General features: G+C 33.9%; 1 pseudogene; it reads right to left on the bottom strand.

Moving 5' to 3' along the window:
- Positions 1-4,652: 4,652 nt before the first annotated feature.
- On the bottom strand, positions 4,653-4,794 carry LOC145267273 (U2 spliceosomal RNA; annotated as a pseudogene).
- Positions 4,795-7,180: the final 2,386 nt, after the last annotated feature.

Raw genomic sequence — 7,180 nt, 5'->3', positions numbered from 1 at the left:
TTTGATTCTTGGCAACCCTGGGAATTTTACTACTATATGTGTTCCATGTATTTCATTCAATACTGGGCGACGCTTTCTGATAGCATATATTTGCACATCTAACTGACTGCATGTCCGCAACCGCACTGTTGAAAATATACATGAAATAAAGTAATGTTTTAATCGTAAACTGTTTCAGCCATTTCCGGGACTAACTTTATATCCCCAACCTACAGCTAAAAATATACATGAAATAATGTAATGCCTAAATAGTATACTGTTTCAGCCACTTCTGGGACCGACTTTATATCCTAAACGCACTGCTAAAAATATATATGAAATAATGTAATGTCTAAATAGTAAACTTTTCAGCAATTTCCGGGACTAACTTTATATCCCAAACCCATTGCTAAAAATATACATGAAATAATGTAATGTCTAAATAGTAAACTGTTTCAGCCATTTCCGGGACCGACTTTATATCTCAAACCCACTGCTAATAATATACATGAAATAATGTAATGTCTAAACAGTAAACTGTTTCAGCCATTTCCGGGACAGACTTTATATCCCAAACACACTGCTAATAATATACATGAAATAATGTAATGTCTAAATAGTAAACTTTTTTAGCTATTTCCGGGACCGTCTTTATATTCCAGACCTACTGCTGAAAATATACATGAAATAATGCAATGTCTAAATAGTAAACTGTTTAAGCCATTTCCGGGACCGACTTTATATCCCCAACCCACTGCTAATAATATACATGAAATAATGTAATGTCTATATAAAAAACTGTTTTAGCCATTTCCGGTACCGACTTTATATGCCAAATCCACTGCTAAAATATACATGAAATAATGTAATGTCTAAATAGTAAACTGTTTCAGCCACTTCCGGGAGCGACTTTATGTCCTCAACACACGGTTAAAAATATACATGAAAGAATTTAATGTCTATATGTTAAGGAATAGAGAGAGGGAGAGAGATAGAGCAAGAGAGCGAGAGCAAGAGAGAGAGAGAGAGAAGGGGGAAGAGGTGAGATAGTGTAGACAGGTTTACCGGAAGTCAAGATCAGCTGATTGGATTGCGTGTGAGTCATGTGATCAGGTTAGCTGAATCGTTGAGATTTGATTTGGACTCAGAAAACAACGGACGGCTTCCCGTTGTCTCCTCCTCTTCACTGGGGGGGGGGCGAACGCTGACGTGTGTAGAAGAAGAACCCACACAGGCCGATTTCACTTTCAACCTTCTGCAGGACATCTGGCAAAGTGAAATAAACTATAGAACTAATTTCTTGTCTTGGAGTGATTGAATCTTCATCCAAACACAGGTATCAAGTCTCCCTCCAGGACGAGAAATTTCCAGATGGTCAAACATCGTGGAAGCAGAGGTAGGTTCTGAAAATACATGTAACTCACACACGATTCCCTTTATGATACAGCATAAATATATAATATAACACGTCATCTCTTCTAATCCATTATTAGAGATGACGCAACTAACTTTATTTCCCCAAGCCTTTATTATAGAGACAATACAACAAACACACACAATCTTTTATAAATAGACAACATAACATATATAGTAAACTGTTTCAGCCATTTCCGGGACCGACTTTATATCCTAAACCAACGTCTACAAATATACAGGAAATAATGTAATACCTAAATAGTAATCTTTTTAAGCAATTTTGGTGACTGATTTTATATCCCTAACCCATTGCTTAAAATATATATGAAATAATGTAATGTCTAAATAGTAAACTGTTTCAGCCATTTCCGGTACCGACTTTATATTCCGAACCCACTGCTAAAAATATACATGAAATAATGTAATGTCTAAATAGTAAACTGTTTCAGCCGTTTCCGTGATGTCCCCAACCCACAGTTAAAAATATACATGAAACAATTTAATGTCTATATATAAACTGTTTCAGCCATTTCCGGGACTAACTTTATATCCCACATCCACTGCTAAAAATATACATAAAATAATAATATAATGTCTAAATAGTATACTGTTTCAGCAATTTTCGGGACTAACTTTATATCCCCAACCCACAGCTAAAAATATACATGAAATAATGTAATGCCTAAATAGTATACTGTTTCAGCCACTTCTGGGACCGACTTTATATCCTAAACGCACTGCTAAAAATATACGGTTAAAAAATATACATGAACTAATGCAATGTTTAAACAGTAATCTGTTTCAGCCATTTCCGGGCCGATTTATATGCCAAACCCATTGCTAAAAATATATATGAAATAATGTAATGTCTAAATAGTAAACTGTTTCAGCCATTTCCGAGACCGACTTTATATCCCGAACCCATCACTAAAAATATACATGAAATAATGTAATATCTAAATAGTAAACTGCTTAAGCTATTTCCGTGACAAACTTTGTATGCTAACCCCACTGCTAAAAATATACATAAAATAATGAAATGCGTAAATAGTAAACTGTTTCAGCTATCTCCGGGGCTTACTTTATATCCCAAACCCACGGTTAAAAATATACATTTAATATTGTAATTTCTATATAGTCAACTGTTTCAGCCATTTCCAGGACGGACTTTATATCCCACACCCACTTCTACAAATATACATGAAATAATGTAATGTCTAAATAGTAAACTGTTTTAGCCTTTTCCAGGCCGACTTTATATCCCCAACCCACTCTTAAAATTATACATGAAATAATGTAATGACTAAATAATAAACTTTTTAAGCAATTTTCGTGACTGACTTTATATCCCAAAGCCACGGTTAAAAATATATATGAAATAATGTAATGTCTAAATAGTAAACTGTTTAAGCAATTTCCGGGACTAACTTTATTGTCCAAAACCCACTGCTAAAATATACATGAAATAATGTAATGTCAAAATAGAAAACTGTTTCAGCCATTTACGGGACTGACTTTATATCCCAAACCCACTACTCCAAATATACATGAAATAATGTAATGTCTAAATAGTAAACTGTTTCAGCCATTTCCGGGACCGACTTTATATCCCCAACCAACTATTACAAATATAAATGAAATAATGTAATGTCTAAATAGTAAACTATGTCAGCAATTTCCGGGATAAACTTTATATCCCAAACCCATTGCTAAAAAAATACATGAAATAATGTAATGTCTACATTGTAAACTGCTTCAGCCATTTCCGGGATCGACTTTATATCCCAAACCCACTGCTAATAATATACATGAAATAATGTAATGTCTAAATAGTAAACTGTTTCAGCCATTTTCGGAACCGACTTTATATTCCAGACCTACTGCTGAAAATATACATGAAATAATGTAATGTCTAAAGAGTAAACTGATTCAGCCATTTCCGGTACCGACTTTATATCCCCGACTCACTGCTAAAAATATACATGAAATAATATTATGGACTATATAGAAAACTGTTTCAGCCATTTCTGGGACCGACTTTATATCCCAAACCCACTGCTAATAATAAACATGAAATAATGTAATGTATAAATAGTAAACTGTTTCAGACATTTCCGGGACCGACTTTATGTCACAAACCCACGGTTAAAAATATACATGAAAGAATTTAATGTCTATGTAGTAAACTATTTCAGCCATTTCCGGGACTGACTGTATATCCCAAACCCACTGCTAAAAGTATACATGAAATAATGTAATGTTTAAACCGTAAATGGTTGCAGCCATTTCCGGGACCGACTTTCTATCCCAAACCATCAGTTAGAAATATACATGAAATAATGTAATGTCTAAATAGTAAACTGTTTCAGCCATTTTTGGAACTCACTTATAATCCCCACCCCACTGTTGAAAATATACATGAAATAAAGTAATGTATAAATCGTAAACTGTTTCATCCATTTCCGGGACCGATTTCTCATCTCCCATCCTACTGTTAAAAATATGCATTAAATAAAGTAATATCCGAAACGTAAATTGTTGCAGCCATTTCCGGAACCGACTTCATATTCCCCACTCCAATGTTAAAAATATACATTAAATAAAGCAATGTGTAATGCGTAAACGGTTTCACTCATTTTCGGGACTGATTTAATATCCCCCACCCCAATGTTAAAAATATACATGAAATAAAGTAATGTTGAAATAGTAAACGGTTTTAGTAATTTCCTGGACTGATTCATATCCAGTAACCTGCTGCTAAAAATATACTTGAAATAAAGTAATGTTTAAATCATAAACTGTTTTCGAAAGTAATATATAAAAACATTAACACGGTTAGGGATTAGGTAACCATTGCTTCAACATGAATTTCTGAGTGTACTATCAGTTTAAGCATTCCAGTGACTTAAATCCCCCTTTTTTTGGTCTTTGTCAATGGAGGAGACATCCTTCATTACTGATACAATTTTAATTTTTGGTTTTGTCCAGAGAGCTCCTTTTGGGGAGCTAGTTTCCCCCTAAATTTTTAACCGATCTCATGTCCAATTCCGACCTTGCGAGGAGACAAGTAAACAAAAAAATATAATCAGAACGGACATTTTGCAGGATATTTTATAATTAATCAGAAGTAACACCTCCAGCGCATTTTGTAATTAAATCAGAAATGACTTTTTCCAGTTACTTTTATAATATTAACACTTTGTTACATTAAACATAGTACCTATTCACGATGCATCCCCACGGGACAGATTTAGACACTAGGGTCGTTTTTTTAACGTGGAGAAAAAATTGTCTTAGTCGTAAAGGATTTCTCTTCCACCAAGAGAGAAGAAATTGAAATGTAGCACCTGAAGAACAGATACTACACTTTGATCTTAGCCAAAAGGCCAAGAAAGACAAATCATTTTTATTAGCTTTGCATCAACAGCGACACCAATTTTTTTATTTTTTTTTATATATTTTAATATTCCACTTTTCCACTTTCCTTTTTTAGGGATGCACAGCATGATAACGGACGGAGCGATAAGCGTAATAATATAATGCAGTACACTGAAAGGATAATTATTGCAGCAAGAGACACTGAAAAATCAGCAAAAGAGAGACAAAGAGTAAGATGAGAAAAGAACAATGGGAAGATTCATGAGAATGACAAAAGATTGAGAATTACGAAAACGTGGATGCAAAAAGGACACGTAAACCGAGAAACTTAATCCCTAATAACTAAAGTAATATATAACTCAATAATAACCAACCACATCAGATCAAAGATTAACGAAACAACAGAAAACAGCAAATGCAGACCTATGGACAAGGAAACGAAACGATAAACTATATAGTAAGCTAATGCAACAAATTTGCCTAAAAGGAATACAAAAACACAGACAAATGGTACACGCATAAGCCGGCAACAGTACTTGAAAACGAGAATGACAAAATCCTATTGGACATGGGCATACAAATAGATACACCCATCCAAGCAAGAAGACTGGATGTCGTAATAATTAACAAGAAAATCCCTGCCAAATTGTAGACTTTGCTCTTCCAGCTGACAAATATCAAAGAAAATAAAAACTGGAACGAATACACAGAGCTAGCTAAAAAGCTGGTAGGAATATGGAAAATCAAAATAATACCTATAATACCTATAGGAGAACTAGGAACAATCCCGAAAAACTTTGAAAAAAGCGTGGGAGGAATTGAAATCAGAGAATTTACTGGAAATGTACAACGAATAACAACAATGAAAATAGCTTAAATATTAAAGAAAACCCTTGAATGCGGAAACTAACATACATGAACCACGTGAGAGGGCCAGCCAAACTTATATTGCCCCATTGCCCTTTCCAAAAGAGTGATATCAAATAGCTGAGAAGGGTCAAGGAGGGTGGAAAGATCGAGGAGAGAGTACTGACTAGACCTCCGCTGGACAAGTGCAAAGAGAACTGGGACCTTGGGGAGGCTTAACGCCATTCAAATTCCAGTGGAAACCAATGCCCGCTGCCAGCGTGAAATCAATTGTAAGCGGCTGTTGCGATGATGCTAATCCATTTGCAAATGTTATCAAAAGAGGTGGAGAGTATTGGGCCGCTGGGGAGACTTGTTGTCACTAAACTTCCAGGGAACACAACAGGTTATTTTCAAGGAGCGATCTTTGATGACCTGTGTAAAAGCTCCTTGTGAGCTGAGATTAATAATAATAATAATAATAATAATAATAATAATAATAATAATAATAATAATAATAACAAAAATAATAATAATAATAATAATAATAATAATGATGATAATAATAACAAAAATAATAATAATAATATAAAAGTAAAATGACGTATTAGTTTTACACGTTGCAGTTTTTATATAATCTGTGAACAAATGCGGCGCCCAGTTTGAACGCAGGGCGCTTGCTCACTAATGTCACGGGCGGACTTTTTTATATTTAAATTTTGAAAACTTGCATCCAGATGGAAACAGTGCAATTTAATTACTGACAAACAACAAATGTCAACAACAATACAATAACACGAAATAAAAGTATCTGAACATTTATTGAATTAAAATAACATTAAGAAAATATAAGTTTAAAAGTCTTTACGCAATATAAATGAAAGTTGTCAAAGTGTAAGACTTAAGCTGCATAAAAAATTATGAACAGTCATTAATGGAATACGCGTGCTTCTGTAGCAATCGTAAAATTAAAAAAAAAATATTTTCTCTCTCGAATCAATATCTACGCCATTTTGAGTGATTCGATCACACACTGGCCAATCAGCTGGCAGAGTGCATCTATTTCATTTGTCCCCTTTGGAACATTCTTAGTCCCTTTTGAAACGTCGGAAACAGACACCTCTCTTCTCTCTTCTGAGCCCTATCCCTTTTTTATATTATTTCGAGAGAAATAAGCTCCCAAAAAACAAAAAACAAATAAACCGTAATTTTCAAGATGTTTGCCTTTTAAAAATAGATACTCTTGCATAATTTGACCCGGATTCTCGGGAATTCCCGTCAAACATGGATCAGGCGAGACCGGCAAGCATCGGTTTAAGCCAAGCTTTGTAACAGACGCAGGCTAATTTAAAAACAAACAAAGCGAAAAAAATATAAATGTAAATAATAAAAAATAACCAAAACCTAACTTTAAAGGACTAAAAATATTTTTTTTTATTTTATTTTAATTTTTGCAAAATATTTATCAACAAACAGTTTTTTTTTTCTTACAGAAAAGATGGAAGTTTTACTTTTTTTTTAAACCGTAAATTGTTAGGTGTAATTACAAGTTTTTTTCTGT

The sequence above is a fragment of the Euprymna scolopes genome, chromosome 42, assembly GCF_053919585.1.
Source record: "Euprymna scolopes isolate OS-2025 chromosome 42, ASM5391958v1, whole genome shotgun sequence".
NCBI classification, from domain to species: domain Eukaryota; kingdom Metazoa; phylum Mollusca; class Cephalopoda; order Sepiida; family Sepiolidae; genus Euprymna; species Euprymna scolopes.
The sequence above is the reverse complement of the archived record's forward strand: the minus strand, read 5'-3'. Positions and strand labels throughout refer to the sequence as shown.